Below are 15,492 nucleotides of genomic sequence, written 5' to 3'. Positions count from 1 at the left end.
AGGATTGTTTTGGTGGGGAAGTGCCTTTTATTGAGGTGATCATTTGAGTTTTGTTTATTTCAGTTGGCTAATGTAGTGAACTGTATTAGGAAACCTAATGTTGAATTATTCTTGTACTCTTGGGATATCCTCTACTTAGTTATATGATTTTAATAAACTATTGAATTTAAATGTTTTTTACTCTTGGATTTGATTTATTAATATCATATCTAGGGATATTGTGGCTATGTGCATATGTAAAATCAGCCTTAGTTTCCTTTGATGTGTTGCATTTTGTCTGATTCTAATCCTGTCAGACCAGCTTTTTTTATAGCATTTATTTATTTTCTTGCCCCTTTATCTTTTTTTTTTTTTTTTTTTTTTGAGACAGAGTCTCACTCTGTCGCCCAGGCTGGAGTGCAGTTGGCGCAATGTTGGCCCACTGCAACCTTTGCCTCTAAGATTCAAGTGATTCTCCTGCCTCAGCCTCCCTAGTAGTTAGGATTACAGTTGCCTGCCATCACACCCAGCTAACTATTTTTGTATTTTTATTTTAGTAGAGATAGGGTTTCACCATGTTAGCCAGGCTGGTCTGAAACTCCTGACCTCAGGTGATCCATCTGCCTCAGCCTCCCAAAGTGCTGGGATTACAGGCGTGAGCCACTGTGCCCAGCCTCTTTATCTTTTTAAACTAATCATGGTAATTTATTTTCACCATGCATTTCTCCAATTTCTTTTTTAAGAGACCAGTTCTTGCTGTGTTGCCCAAGCTGGAGTGCAGTGGCTGTTCACAGGTGAAATCATAGTATACTTCAGCCTTGAACTAATGACCTCAGACAATCCTCCCACCTCAGTCTCCCAAGTAGCTGGGACTGCAGGTGAGCACTAATGTGTCCAGCTTGTCCCTTTATGTTTTTATTTTTTATTTTTTGTGGGGGAGGATGGAGTTTCACTCTTGTTGCCCAGGCTGGAGTGCAGTGGCACGATCTCAGCTCACTGCAACCTCTGCCTGCCAGGTTCGAGTTATTCTTCTGCCTCAGCCTCCCAAGTAGCTGGGATTACAGGCGCGCACTCCATCACGCCCAGCTAATTTTTGTATTTTTCGTAGAAACAGAGTTTTACCATGTTGGCCAGGCTGGTCTCGAACTCCTGACCTCAGGTGATCCACTTGCCTCGGTCTCCCAAAGTGTTGGAATTACAGGCGTGAGACACTGCATCTGGCCTTGTCCCTTTATTTTTTAATTGAGTGGGATTTGTATAACATAAAATTAACCAGTTTAAAATGAACAATTGAGTGGCATTTACTACATTTACAATGTTGTACAATTGCCACTTCTAATTCCAAAACACTTCATGTCCTCCAAAGGAGACACCCCTTTTATTTTTTACCTTTCCTTGTCATCTTGTTATAAGTACATCTTCTATATGTATCATATAGTTAGATTTTATTTCTATACCCAGTCTGAGAACTTGTCTTCCAATATAGGAATTTAACACATTTATATTTATTGTGATTATTTAGAATTCTTAGTTTTCCTTATTTTTTCCTCTAGTGATTTAAAGTTATAAATTCTATTTGTTTGGAGTTACTTTAAATTTTTTACCCAAATTTTAAGCTAATAGTTTTCTAAATATCCAGATAATTAATCAAGATATATAATTATATGATTCCATTCAAAGGACAACACTTTCCTCCTTACATATTCCTGGCCATGTACTTTATGTCAGCCAACTTTCTCTGGATTAAAAAAAAAAATGACAGCTTTATTGAGATATAATTTACATACTGTAAAGTTCACCCATTTAAAGTATACAACTAAGTGGCTTTTAGAATATTCACAGCATTGTACAATCATCACTACAACTACTTTTAGAACATTTTCATTACCCTAAAAAGAAACCCCATACCCACTAACATATATTCTCCATCTCTTCCCAAATCCTCCCTCCACCAGCCCTAGTCAGCTACTAATCTACTGTCTGTCTCCATAAATTTGCCTATTTTGGACATTTCCTATAAAGGGAGTCCTATAATATATGGTCTTCTTTGACTTCTTTTTGTGGCTTCTTTCACTTAGCATAGTATTTTCAAGATTTATCCATGTTGTGGCATGTATCAGTATTTCATTTCTTTTTTTTAACCAACTAATAGTCCATTGTGTAGAAATACCACATTTTATTCATCTGTTTATGGACGTTTGGTTGTTTCTGCCTTTTAACTATTATTAATAATGCTGTTAAGAATATTTATGTAGAGGGTTTTGTGTGGATATATATTTTTATTTCTCTTGAATATATTTCATGCAGTTAAGAGTGGAATTGCTATCATCATATAGTAACTCTCCATTTAACTCTTTGAAGAACTGCCAGACTATTTTTCAAAGTGCGTGTGCCATTTTACAATCCCTGTACTACTTTTTAAAAAATGATTTCTTAGGAATCATTGCTTGGCAGTCATCTTAAGATTTCCACCCGTATTACTGAACAACTATTTAGACTTAACCACAAGTTTAAATTTGTTCACGATATTACTTTTCATGTTATTTTTTGTGTCACTTACTTTCTTGATTTTTCATTTTGCTGGAGATACCTTTTTGCGTAATTCTTTTAGAAAGGGTTTGAAAGTGGTAAACTTTTTGAATCATTGCACATCCATAACATCTTCTTTTACCTTCATACTTGAATAATAATTTGGTTAGTATAAAACTGTAGATCTCAAAATTTCATTAATTTTTACTCAGTTCTTTTTTTGGAGGGGTGAGGACAGGATCTAACCCTGCCACCCAGGATGGAGTGCAGTGGCATGATCTTGGCTCACTGCAGCCTCAACATCCCCAGGCTCAGGTTATCCTCCCACTTCAGCCTCCTGAGTAGCTAGGACCACAGGCACTTGCCACCATGGCCAGCTATTTTTTTTGTAGAGACAGGATCTCGCCACATTGCCCAGTCTAGTCTCAAACTCCTGGGCTCTAGTGATACACTTGTGTTGGCCTCCCAAAGTGCTGGGATTACAGGTATGAGCCAGCATGCCCAGCCAAGACAATTTTTAAAAATTAATTCTTTAAGGATATTGTTCCATTGTCTTCTAACATCCAGTGTTTTTTGTTTTTTGATTTTTTTTGTTGTTGTTAGACAGGGTGTCACTCTGTCACCTAGGCTGGAATGCTATGGCTCAAACATGGCTCACTGCAGCCTCAGCCTCCTGTGTAGGTGGGACCACAGGTGTGCACCACCATGCCTGGATTTTTTTTTTTTTTTTTTTTTGTAGAGATAGGAGTCTCACTTTGTTGCGCGGGCAGGTCTCCAATTCCTAGGCTCAAGCAATCCTTCTGCCTCAGCTTCCCAGAGTGCTGGGATTACAGGTGTGAGTCATTGTACCTGGCTGCATTCAGTGTTGTTAATAAGAGACTTGATGGTCTGGTAGTATCTAAACAGGCCTGTTAGTCTCAGTATCTACCAGGCCTTGACCATTCATGAATGTACATTCCCACAGACTTTGTTGCAGCAGAGTCTTGCGTGAATGATGTCTTGTACTACTACCCATGCAAATGTACACGGGTGGTGTAGCAATGAATTGTAGGTGAAATGGCGGTGTTATATACAGGAGAAATGGCTTATGAAAGGCAGTTTTGTAACCATGTAAGATAATTACAGGGAAGTTTCTTCAGGTTGATGTGGTTTGGAATAAAAGATTGTTAAGGCCTTCCTTGGAGTTTCCCAAGTCCTGGTGGGATCTCTCCCTGCCCTCACTCTAATCTGAGAGGACTCAGGGTGACAAGGCCCTTCTCTCAGGACAGCTCTAGCCTGATATTTCCTGGTGTTACCTGCTGAGAATATGTTCCTTGCATCTATTGCGGTAAATTGTAACTTCTATAATGTTTGTCAGAGGGCTAGCTTTCGCTGGGCTTCAAATCCACTCCTCTGTGGGAATCAGGTTCTCTTTTCCTTTTAAGTAACTAAATGGTCTTTTTCCCTCCCTAGAAGCTTTTGAAATTGTTTCCATAACTTTAGGGATCTATGGCGATATCTCCCTAGATACTACTATATGTCTGGAAGAGGCACGATCTCGGATCACTGCAACCTCTGCTTCCTGGGTTTAAGCAATTCTATGTCCCAGTAGCTGGGATTACAGGCGCGGCCACTATGCCTGGCTAATTTGTGTGTTTTTAGTAGAGACGGGTTTTTGCCATGTTGACCCAGCTGGTCTCAAACTCGTGACCTCAAGTGATCCACCCACCTCAGCCTCCCAAAGTGCTGGGATTACAGGCGTGAGCCACCATACCTGGCCTGGAAAGGCATTCTTTATTTGTCCTCCTCGTCACTTTTTGGGCTCTTTATAAGTACTATACAAATCTAGCTTCAGCATAGGGAAATTTCTCTTATTTTCTGCATTGGTTCTTTGTTTTCTCCTTTAAAGGAATCTTAATTCAATCCAGGAGTTCCAGGACAGATTAAACTATCTTCAATATCTCCTAATTTTTCTTTCATGTTTGTCTTTGTACTTTGCAAAGAATGTAATTTTCTAGAAAAATTACACTTTAAGCCCAAATTCAGATTTCCAGTTAAGTATGCTCTGCCTTTCAACCCATCTATTGCTTTATTATGGCTTTGATAGTTTTGATTCCCAACAATTAGTCATTCTAAAATGTTTGCTTTTAGTCTGATCTCTTTTTTATTGAATCACTGTAAGGATCTTGAGCGTACTTTCTCTGTTACTGAGAGACCACTTCTGCTTGTTGAATCTGTTGCTTCTCCTGTGCTGTTTTCTCCAGTCATGTGGTGATTAATGGTTGTCCATTTTTGTAATCATAGAGGAAATGACTGGAGCCTGTTTGCTCACCTTAAGTGAGAATCCCCGTACCCCGGCAGGGAAGACGGGTTTTTATCATGTGATCTGCATCTGGTGGTTTTTCAAAGGAAAGGAAATATTGACAGGCCTGGGAGGGGGAAACTAGGGGTAGTGGAGCTGCATAGGCTTTCTTATGATGTGTGCAAATAGCTTGTTGGAGCATCTGGAAATCTCAAATCTTTATCCTGGGGGCTATTTCCAGAAGTAGCTGCTGCAGGGAGGGGGAAGATAATTCACTCAGTAGTTTCTAAGTCTTTAAATGTACTCCCTAGCAGATTACCCTTGACTCATTCCTTCTCCGATTTTGGTTATTGCTTCGAATCCTTGGCTTATCTGAGAGTGTTTGGAGGCTTGCTTTTTTTTTAGTAGGTCCTCTATTTTTTGCTCCAGAGCTGCAGACAAGAAACTCCCTTGATTATCATTGGTTTGTTCTGAAGTGCCTTCCAGGAAGTTCTCTCTGCTCCAGACTGCTGTTGCTGCTTTTTCTAGCTTTTCAGCACTACTACGTATTTTTTTAATTTGGGGGTGGGAGACGTTTCAGTGGAATTTGGGAAGGATAAAGAGGTCAACATACAGGTCTAGCTACAAAGAAGTTCAGTAGTTTTGTTATTCACTTATAGATATTTTTAGCGTCTATTAGGAATATTGACCCTCTTTGTTGTGAATATTTTTTCTAGCTTATCTCTTAGTTTTATTTACGGGTTTTGTTTGTTTGTTTGTTTGTTTGTTTTGAGATAGTCTTGTTCTCTCACCCAGGCTGAAGTGCAGTGGCACAATCACAGCTCACTGCAGCCTCGACCTCCCAGGCTCAAATGAGCCTCTCACTTTAGCCTCCTGAGTAGCTGGGACTACAGTTACATGCCACCATACCTGGCTGATTTTTTTGTTTGCTGCGCGGTTCTCAAACTCCTGGGCTCAAGCAATCCTCCCGCTTTGGCCTCCCAAAGTGCCATAGTGATTTTATTTACAAAATCTAAAGTTTATCTTCAAATCTCTCAGTCTTACTGTCTTCCCCATGTTGGACATCATCCTTAGAAAGTACTGTCTCACTAACATGTCAGCAAAGCCTGAGTTCTGTCTCCTCGCTTCCCCTCACCCCCGTCCCCGGACAGCATGAGCTTCACCACTTGTTCCACCTTCTCCACCAACTGCTGGTCCCTGGGCTCTGTCCAGGCGCCCAGCTATGGCATCCGGCCAGTCAGCAGCACAGCCAGCATCTCTGCAGATGCCGGGGGGCTCTGGTTCCCAAATCACTGTGTCCTGCTCCACCGGCTTCCAGGGTGGCATGGGGTCCAGAGACCTGGCCGCGGGGACAGCCAGGGGTCTGGCAGGAATGGGAGGCATCCAGAACGAGAAGGAGACCGTGCAAAGCCTGAACGACCTCCTACCTGGACAGAGTGAGGAGCCTAGAGACCATGAACCGGAGGCTGGAGAGCAAAATCCAGGAGCACCTGGAGAAGAAGGCACCCCAAGTCAGAGACTGGAGCCATGACTTCAAGACCATCGAAGACCTGAGGGCTCAGATCTTCTCAAATGCTGTGGACAATGCCCACATTGTTCTGCAGATTGACAGTGCCCGTCTTGCTGCTGATGACTTTAGAGTCAAGTATGAGACAGAGCTGGCCATGCGTCAGTCTGTGGAGAATGACATTCATGGGCTCTGCAAGGTCATTGATGACACCAATGTCACTCGGCTGCAGCTGGAGACAGAGATCGAGGCCTCTCAAGGAGGAGCTGCTCTTCCTGAAGAAGAACCACAAAGAGGAAGTAAAAGGCCTACAAGCTCAGATTGTCAGCTCTGGGTTGATCGTGGAGGTGGATGCCCCCAAATCTCAGGACCTTGCCAAGATCATGGAAGACACCTGGGCCCAATATGACGAGCTGGCTCAGAAGAGCTGAGAGGAGCTGGACAAGTACTGGTCTCAGCAGACTGAGGAGAGCACCGCAGTGGTCACCACACAGTCTGCTGAGGTTGGAGCTGCTGAGATGCTGCTCATGGATCTGAGATGTACAGTCTAGTCCTTGGAGATTGACCTGGACTTCATGAGAAATCTGAAGGCCAGCTTGGAGAACAGCCTGAGGGAGGTGGAGGCCCACTACACGCTGCAGATGGAGCAGCTCAACGGGATCCTGCTGCACCTGGAGTCCGAGCTGGCACCGACCCTGGCAGAGGGACAGCACCAGGCCCAGGAGTATGAGGCTGTGCTGAACATGAAGGTCTACTGGAGGCTGAGATTACCACCTACCACTGCCTGCTGGAAGATGGCGAGGACTTCAATCTTGGTGATGCCCTTTACAGCAGCAACTCCATGCAAACCATCCAAAAGACCACCACCCGCCGGATAGTGGATGGCAAAGTGGTATCTGACCAATGACACCAAAGTTCTGAGACACTAAGCCAGCAGAAGCAGGGTGCCCTTTGGGGAGCAGGAGGCCAATAAAAAGTTCAGAGGTCATTGGAAAAGAAAAAGAAAGTACTATCTCACTAACAAAGCTAAATATAATGAACTATACATTAATATTTTACTTATATTTTTCTTGTGCTTTAAAATATTTAACTTTAATATTGAACTGCATTTCAGCAGAAATATAAAGTTGGGCTCTAATTTTGTTTTCAAATGTCTACTCAGTTGTCCCAACATTTCATATTGGTAAATTCATTGTACATTCCCTTACCTGGATTGCTTTCTGTTTTTCATTTACTACTTGTACCTGCTTGGGTTCAACTGTACACTTTCTAGTCTGTTCTATTCTTTGTTTCCATGTTAGTTCTAGATTACATGTTAATATCTGATAGGATAATCTATCCCAGCTGTGAGTTTTTAAAAAATTTTTTCCCCTATTTTCATATGTTTATATGTTTCTTCTTCAAGTTGACCTTTATAACTTTTTTCACAGTCACTGGTGGTGCCTCCTTTCCTTTGTCAGATTATATTGGATTTTTATATGACACATAGATTAATTTTGGGAAAATCATTTTATACTACTCTAGTTCCTAAGAGGGAAACTTTTCAGCTATTTCTTTGTCTCAGGTTATGTCTTAGTATTGATTCTTAAGTTCTTCAAGGTCTTTCCAGTCTAAAATGCTATGAAGGTTGGATACAGTGGCTCACGCCTATAACCCCAGCCCTTTGAGAAGCCAAAGCCAGAGGATTGCTTGAGGCCAGGAGTTTGAGACCACCCTGAGCAACATAGTGAGACCATGTCTCTACAACAGATTTAAAAATGAGCCAGGTGTGGTGGTGCATGGCTGTAGTACCAGATACTTGGGAGGCTGAAGCTGGAGGATTGCCTGGGTGACAGAGTGAGACTGTGTCTGTCTCTTAAAAAAAAGAAAAAAGAATAAAAACTTAAGAAAACAAAATGCTATGAGTTTTACAGTGCAAATTAATAATGCATATCTTGTTTATTGTCATAAAAATGTGTTGAATATTTACTGTGTGCCAGACTATGTGTCTAGCCCTTAGAATATAGTGGTAAATAGCACTTTTCTATGTTTGTTGAAACAAATGATCAATTACAGGATTTAAGACATGTAAAGAAAAATATGCTTAAAAAGATATTAAATTATAGTAGGAAAAACTCAAGTTTTCAAATTTGAGGTGAAATTCAAGAGACATTTATTCCTTGTAGGTATTTGGTCCTTTATTCACCCCATAGAGAGAGTTAAATCTAAAATTTGGCAGGAAAATACCATTTGTTTGTTTTTGATAAGATTGAGTAGCACTGTTTCTAGGAAGGTGCCTATACATTTAGAGAAACACTCTACCATTTAAAGGGTTTTCACGTTCATTATCTCACTTGATAATAAACCAGTCCCAGGTTGTGGGGAATCCCCTCTTTCTTTCATTTCCATTTCTAGTTGAGCCCTGATTTGAGGAAACAGTTCTTAACACATGAATGAGTCAACCACACCCTTGTGGAGTTCAGCGTGAAACAAATGCCATCTGATTTGCTTGTCCATCCTCTGTACACACCCATGAGATTCATGGTACCAGCCTAGTAATATGCCCCTTTCATGGGAAAGTAGAATATTCATTGTCTTAGAGTTCAACTGAAGATGTCAGTCTACTGTAGCTGGTTGAAGCTGCAAGGGATTTATTATGCATCATTAGTTGGCTTCCAAAATTTTTGGTAGGGTTGGAGGAGCAGGCTCTAGGCTGAGCTTCCAGGAGCACCTACTGGAATACCGCGGAACTGGCCTGCCATCAGAAGGAAGGCGAGGAAGCAGGATCTACTCTCATGTCTGCTGGGTCCTGGATGTCTATTGTCCCCATTGTCGGTCATGATACCAAATGGCTGCCCCCTGACTTGCCTCTCAACACTATGAAGCAAGGAATGGGACGCTGGGATTTCAGTTTTCTGTGGACTGACGCAGAAAAACAAGCACCTCCATGGCTATATCTGCCAGCAGGAACATAGAGGCATCCAAAGCATGTCCTTTGGGCCATGGTGGTGTCTTTTTCCTTCTAAGTCTAGGTTGGGTGTGCCTGCCGAAGCTACATCATTGTGTGGAACCCGAGCTGTGGTCCAGCTTTCCAGCCTCTAGTGAGCAGTAAGGCACACTGCAAGGGGAATGTGGCAGAGGTGAGTGGATCCACATGGAGTATTTACTACATCCACTTCATTGGATTCTACCTGGGTCACTGTGTTGGAGGTGGAAGGCCACCTGTGATTTGTGTTGCTTCTAAAACATCCTAAGGACTTGCCCTATTTCAGTTAAGACACACATTTGATTTCTAGCTATGTAACCTTTACAACTGACCTGATACTTCCTGACCTTCCATCTGTAATAATGAGAAAGATAATGACGATGTCACATGTTAGTAGAAGATAAAGTGAGCAAAAATACATCGAAGCTCTGTCTCAGAGGTAAATATTAGCTTATTTCTTGGGTTACTATAGGCTTATTTCTTCCCTTTTTTTTAATCAGCTGGTCTAGATATTGTAGATTAATTCTGCTTGGACCAGGCTGTGTTTGGAATGAGTGGTCATATCAGCTTCTAGTGAGTTTTCACACACTCAGCAGTGAGCGGGAACATAGAATTTAGCCTCTCTGGTATATACTAGGGTTAGAATTAGGATCATACCTGTAACTAAAGAAAGCTTAAAAGCTATATTAAAAACCACAGAGACCTGCTTATTTGAACTTTGAACACAACGAGTTCATTTAGACCACGTAAATGATTAGTAGAATGATCTAGACACCGTCATGAGTGATGCCAGCTTTGTAGGTAGAGTGGGAAGATTCCACTGATTTGTGTTCCTATAGACTTTCTTCAAAGAAGTCCTAAAAAACCATGGGGTAGTCAATTTTCCAGAGGTCTGAGTTTAATGACCTGTGTTGGAAAACATGCAAAGCTCTGATCTCATGCCTTATCTTGCCTTGCCCTTTCCTTCATCTATTCAAAATCTAATTATAACAGGTACCGCTTTCTGTGGGGAAAATGGGGATCTTTATTGTGTATTTTAACCTGCCTTGTTTCCAGAAAGGGTTTCAGGTAGGACAGAAATCTTTAAATTTAGCTTTTAAAGGATGCAACAAGTAATCTACATCAATCAAAAACTGAAAAGCATCAAAGATCACTTTGTTTGAAGCACTAAACACTGAGCAGGCTTGAAGGGATATTCTCAGATAAGTCACCTTTAGAGACAAAAGGCAGTTATGTTGCCTGACACTGTTCACAGCAGTCTCGGGGTAAACAATATTGAGAGCTTGTCAGCTAATCTCCCTGCAACTTTAGTTTCAGAGGGGAGAAATGTCTGTGTTCTTCGAAGCTCTGACCTTCTTTTGGTCTCAGGGAATTTCCTCAGGGAGAGAGATGTCTAAAGAAATCTATAACAGGTATATTTAATATTCTACTAGCTTATGCTTTGGAAATTATGTCTAAGATTCCTTTTAATTGTGACATGAATATTGAGCAGTTTTCCTTTTTATTCACATTTCAGATCATGAACTAATGTTCATACCTCCCTGGGAAGCTAATGTGAGATTTTTAAACTTCCCTTTATGTGATTAGGTTGCTTTTGTGAAAGGTAGAAGACCAAACTCAGTTAACTAGGTCACTGGTTACTAGCAGGCTGGTTTAGCGGCTAGCCTGTGGAACAAGAGCTCAGGTGGGAGCTGACGCTTATGTTTCCAGTCTCCCAAGGTACGAGAAAGGTCAGTCCACAAGAGTTAGGTTGCAGATTTACATAACAGATGTCTTCTGCGTGCCCCCAGAACTAAGATTCCTTCTTTGTTTCACTAAAACTTTTTGTGTGAAATATCATACAGTACTAAAACCCATATACAATTTGTTTTCTTTAAGAGATGGGGCCTTGCTCTGTTGCCCAGGCTGGAGTGCAGTGGCATGATCATAGTTCACTCTAAACTTTTGGACTCAAGCAATCCTCCTGTCTCAGCCTCCTGAGTAGCTAGGATTACAGGCTTGCACTACCATGCCTAGCTAATTTTTTTTTTTTTTTTTTGAGACAGGGGTCTCACTGTGTTACCCAGTCTGGTCTCAAACTCCTATACTCAAGTAATCTTCCTGCCTCGGCCTCTCAAAGTGTTGGGGTTACAGGCATGAGCCGCCATACCAAGCTACCTGGCTAATTAAAAAAATATTTTTGTGTGTGGGGATAGGGTCTCACTATGTTGTCCAGGCTGGTCTCGGACTCCGGGCCTCAAGCAATCTTCGTGCCTTGGCCTCCCAAAGCTCTGAGATTATAGATGTAAGCCACTGGGCCTGGCCTAGACTTTAAATCATGATCAAACAAGTAACCATACGCAGCCACTGAGGTTAAGAAATAGAACATTACGATATTTTAGAGACCCCTTGTAGCCCCTGCCCTCTTCTGCAGAGGTAACCACTATCCTGTTTTGTTTTGTTTTGTTTTTTTAAGCGTGTATGCATTCTGTATCCTTTTTTTAATTTATTATTTTATTTTATTTTATTTTTTTGAGACAGAGTTTCACTCTTGTTGCCCAGGCTAGAGAGCAATGGTGCGATCTCAGCTTACTGCAACCTTTGCTCCTGGATTCAAGTGATTCTCCTGCCTCAGCCTCCCGAGTAGCTGGGATTACAGGCATGCACCACCACGCCTGGCTAATTTTGTATTTGTAGTGGAGATGGGATTTCTCCATGTTGGTCAGGCTGGTCTCAAACTCCCGACCTTGGGTGATCCGCATGCCTCGGCCTCCCAAAGTGCTGGGATTATAGGCATAAGTCACCGCGCCCGGCCGCATTCTGTATTCTATAAAGTTCAAAATTTTCCAAGTATTGTTTACCTTGCCTCATTTTGCATCTTACGGAATACAGAATCACATGGGATTTCCTTCTCTGACTTGCTTCTTCCATTCATCATTGAGTGTTTTCCATATCGACATAGGTAGCTGTTGTTCCTTAACTTTTAAAGTTTTACCATATTTTATTTTATGAATGCACCATGATTTGCCCCTTCTAGGTTGATGGCCTCCTGGATTGCCATCTTTTGAACTGATTAACTTTGTTTGTGTGTGTTTCTCATTCCCTTTCTTCTGTTTGTTTGGAAGTTATGCTGTATTCTTTTAGTAGATCTCTAGCTGTCTTAACATGCATACTTAGTCTATCATACAGGCTAAAATTAAACAGTATTTTTATCCTGCTCCTAAACAAATACAAAGACCTCAGAACTCTAAATCAGATAACATTCTTCACAATTTATAGTATTTTCTTGTTATTTAGTGTTAGCTACTTTTCCACCTACAAATTAAGCATTCTAGTTGTTTTACATAGTCAACAATTTAGCTTTACTCGCAACCCACATAGTTGCCTTATATCTTTGCTCATTGTTCCTTCTTACACCTCACATCTCCCATTTTTCTCTGGAAATCTTTTTCTTTCTCATTCTTGAAAGATAATTATACAAGTTATAGAATTCTAAGTTGGCAGTTATTTTTGTCTCAGTGCATTTGAAAGTATCATTCTTCTATCTTACTGGTCTCCATGGTTGTTGTTGATGCTGGCAGTCAGAATTGCAGATTGCCATTCTTTTTTTAAATTTAGCTACTTTAGTTTAAAAGTTTTTTTGTCTTTGTATACAGCAGCTTCATTATGATATGCCTAGCTAAGGTTTTCTTTTTATTTATCCTTGGGTTTGATTGAGATTCTTAGATCTAATTACTACTCTTTCAACAATAATGGAAAATTATCAGCCATTATCTCTTAAAATATTGGGAATATTGTCTTTCCCATTTTATTTCATCTACTTCTAAAACTCTAAATATGTATTAGATCCTTAGACTCTATCTTCCGTGTCTTTTAAACTGATAATTTTCAACTCTGGGTTCCTGGGCTGCATTTTAGTTATTTATATAACTTCAATTTTAATCATTTTTTTTTAGCTGTTTAATGTATCATTGGATTTTGAATTTCAATTCTCTTACATTTCTAGAAATTCTTGAACTTTTCCAGATCTACTGTGTTCTTTATGGCCTACATAGACTCAGACCCAACCCAAATGAGAGAATAAGTGTGGTTATAAATTGAAAGGGAGATCTTTTAACCCTCCACTCATTGCCGAGATTGAGATACTGAAGTTATCTTGCTGCTCCCTCTGGACACTGAGTTAATTTCTTGTCCATCCTCACATTGAAGGGATGGCCTTTTAAGATCCCAACTGTACATGGGTGGTTTCCTGTTAGACTTTCTCCTTAAATAGGCCCTTTGCTTTGTCTCCCAACACCCTGTACCTAGATGAAAGCTTGACAAAGGATTTGAGTAGATATTTCTCCAAAGATATACAAACAGCAATAAGCACATGAAAAGATGCTAAACATCATTAGACATCTAGACATCTAGACATTTAGAGAAATACATTCCAAAATCACAATGAGATACGGCTTCATACCTATAAGGATGGCTACAATTAAAAAGATAGTAACAAGTATTGGCAAGGGTGTGGAGAAATTGGAACAAATATATGTATGTTTGTGTGTGTGTGTGTGTGTGTGTGTGTGTACGTGCCCAGGCTGGTCTCAAATGCCTGGGGTCAAGTGATTCGCCCATCTCAGCCTCCCAAAGTGCTGGGATTACAGATGTGCGCCACCGTGCCCAGCTAAAACATTTTTAAACATGTTGCTGAGCTGGCATGAAAAGAAAGTATCCCAAGTTATATGTATATCTGTACACACACACACACACACACATATATACACACATACATGCTTTTTCAAGGTCATGAATGTTCATCGTAGCGTTATTCATAATAGCCAAAAGGTAGAAACAACTCAATTGTCCACTAACTGATGAATGGATAAACAGAATACCCATACAATGGAATCTTATTTGGCAATAAAAAGAAATAAAATATTGATACATGCTATAGTATTGATGACCCTTGAAAACATTATGCTAAGTGAAAGAAGTTAGACACAAAAGGCCACATATTGTCAAATTCCATTTATGGGAAATGTCCAGAATAGGCCCATCCGTAGAAACAGCAAGTAGGTGAGTGCGTTAGCGTGTGCTGGGAGAGGGAGGAATGGAGAGCGATTGCTGATAGGTGTGGAGTTTCTTTTGGGGATGATAAAAATGTTATCATCTGAAATCAGATAGTTGTGGTAGTTGCACACCTCTTTGAATAGTCTAAAAATTACTGAATTCTACACTTTTAAAAGGTGAATGCTATGACGTATGCATTATATCTTGAAGTGGTTTTAAAAAAGGATGGAAGCTCAAGAGTCCTCAAGGTTTAACAGACTTTCAGGGTGGAAACTGGTTTTGGCATTGATGACTCCCAGGATTCTTGTTTTATTTAATGTTTGGCTTCTTGGGATATTTTCTTTTCATGCCAGCTCAGCAACATGCTTAAAAATGTTTTAGCTGGGCACGGTGGCTCACATCTGTAATCCCAGCACTTTGGGAGGCTGAGATAGGCGAATCATGTTTGAGACCAGCCTGGGCAACGTGGTGAGACCCTGTCTCTACAAAAAATTACAAAAATTAGCCAGGCGTGGTGGTGCATGCCTGCAGTCCCAGCTACTTGGGAAACTGAAGTGGGAGGATTGCTTGAGCCCAGGAGGTTAGTGATCGTGCCACTGCACTCCAGCCTGGGTGACAGGGTGAGACCCTGTCTCAAAAAAAAAAAATCATGTTTTACCCATACTTGTTTCATTTGGGAGGATACCCAGTCTGTCACAGTGTCAGAAATTGAAGTCAGAATTCCTTTAATTTTTTCTATTTTAAAAAAGTTCAAGGCACTACGAAAAGTTGTAAGGACAGTATAGTGAACTTCCTCATACATTCACTGTAATTTCTCAAATGTAAATATCCTGCTTCATCCTCCCTCCTTCCTGTCTGTCTGGTTCATATTTTATGGAACCATTTGAGAGTAGGTTGCAGACATCATACCCCTAAATACCCTAGCTATTCCAGCATGCATCTCTAAAGGACAAGAATATTCTCTTGCATAACCACAGTATAACTATCATTCTCAAATTTTACCAAATTGTCCTAATAATGTTCTCTATATTCTTTTTCCCTGTCCAAGATAGAGCATAAGAGCACACATTATATTTTGTCATCATGTTTCTTTAGTGTCCTTTAGTCTAGAATATTCAGTCTTTGTCTTTCAGGACCTTGACAATTTTGAAGAATCCAAGTGAGCTGTTTGGGGAATGCTCTACAAATTAGGTGTGT

At 40.6% G+C, this 15,492-nt stretch overlaps 1 protein-coding gene, 1 non-coding gene and 1 pseudogene across 5 annotated transcripts in view; all 3 read left to right on the top strand.

Annotated features, from left to right (window-relative positions):
- Positions 1-15,492, top strand: part of CMTM8 (CKLF like MARVEL transmembrane domain containing 8) — a 133,864-nt gene that overhangs the window by 14,192 nt on the left and 104,180 nt on the right. The window lies entirely within an intron of this gene.
- LOC144339007 (keratin, type I cytoskeletal 18 pseudogene) lies at positions 5,854-7,302 on the top strand (annotated as a pseudogene). The gene has a single exon (XR_013413533.1). The product of XR_013413533.1 is annotated as a keratin, type I cytoskeletal 18 pseudogene (transcript).
- On the top strand, positions 6,727-6,817 carry MIR622 (microRNA mir-622). Its single transcript, NR_032722.1, has one exon. It is a non-coding gene; the product is annotated as a microRNA mir-622 (primary transcript).

This window comes from Macaca mulatta, chromosome 2 (assembly GCF_049350105.2).
Source record: "Macaca mulatta isolate MMU2019108-1 chromosome 2, T2T-MMU8v2.0, whole genome shotgun sequence".
In the NCBI taxonomy this organism is placed as follows: domain Eukaryota; kingdom Metazoa; phylum Chordata; class Mammalia; order Primates; family Cercopithecidae; genus Macaca; species Macaca mulatta.
This window is presented reverse-complemented; position numbering and strand designations above follow the sequence as displayed.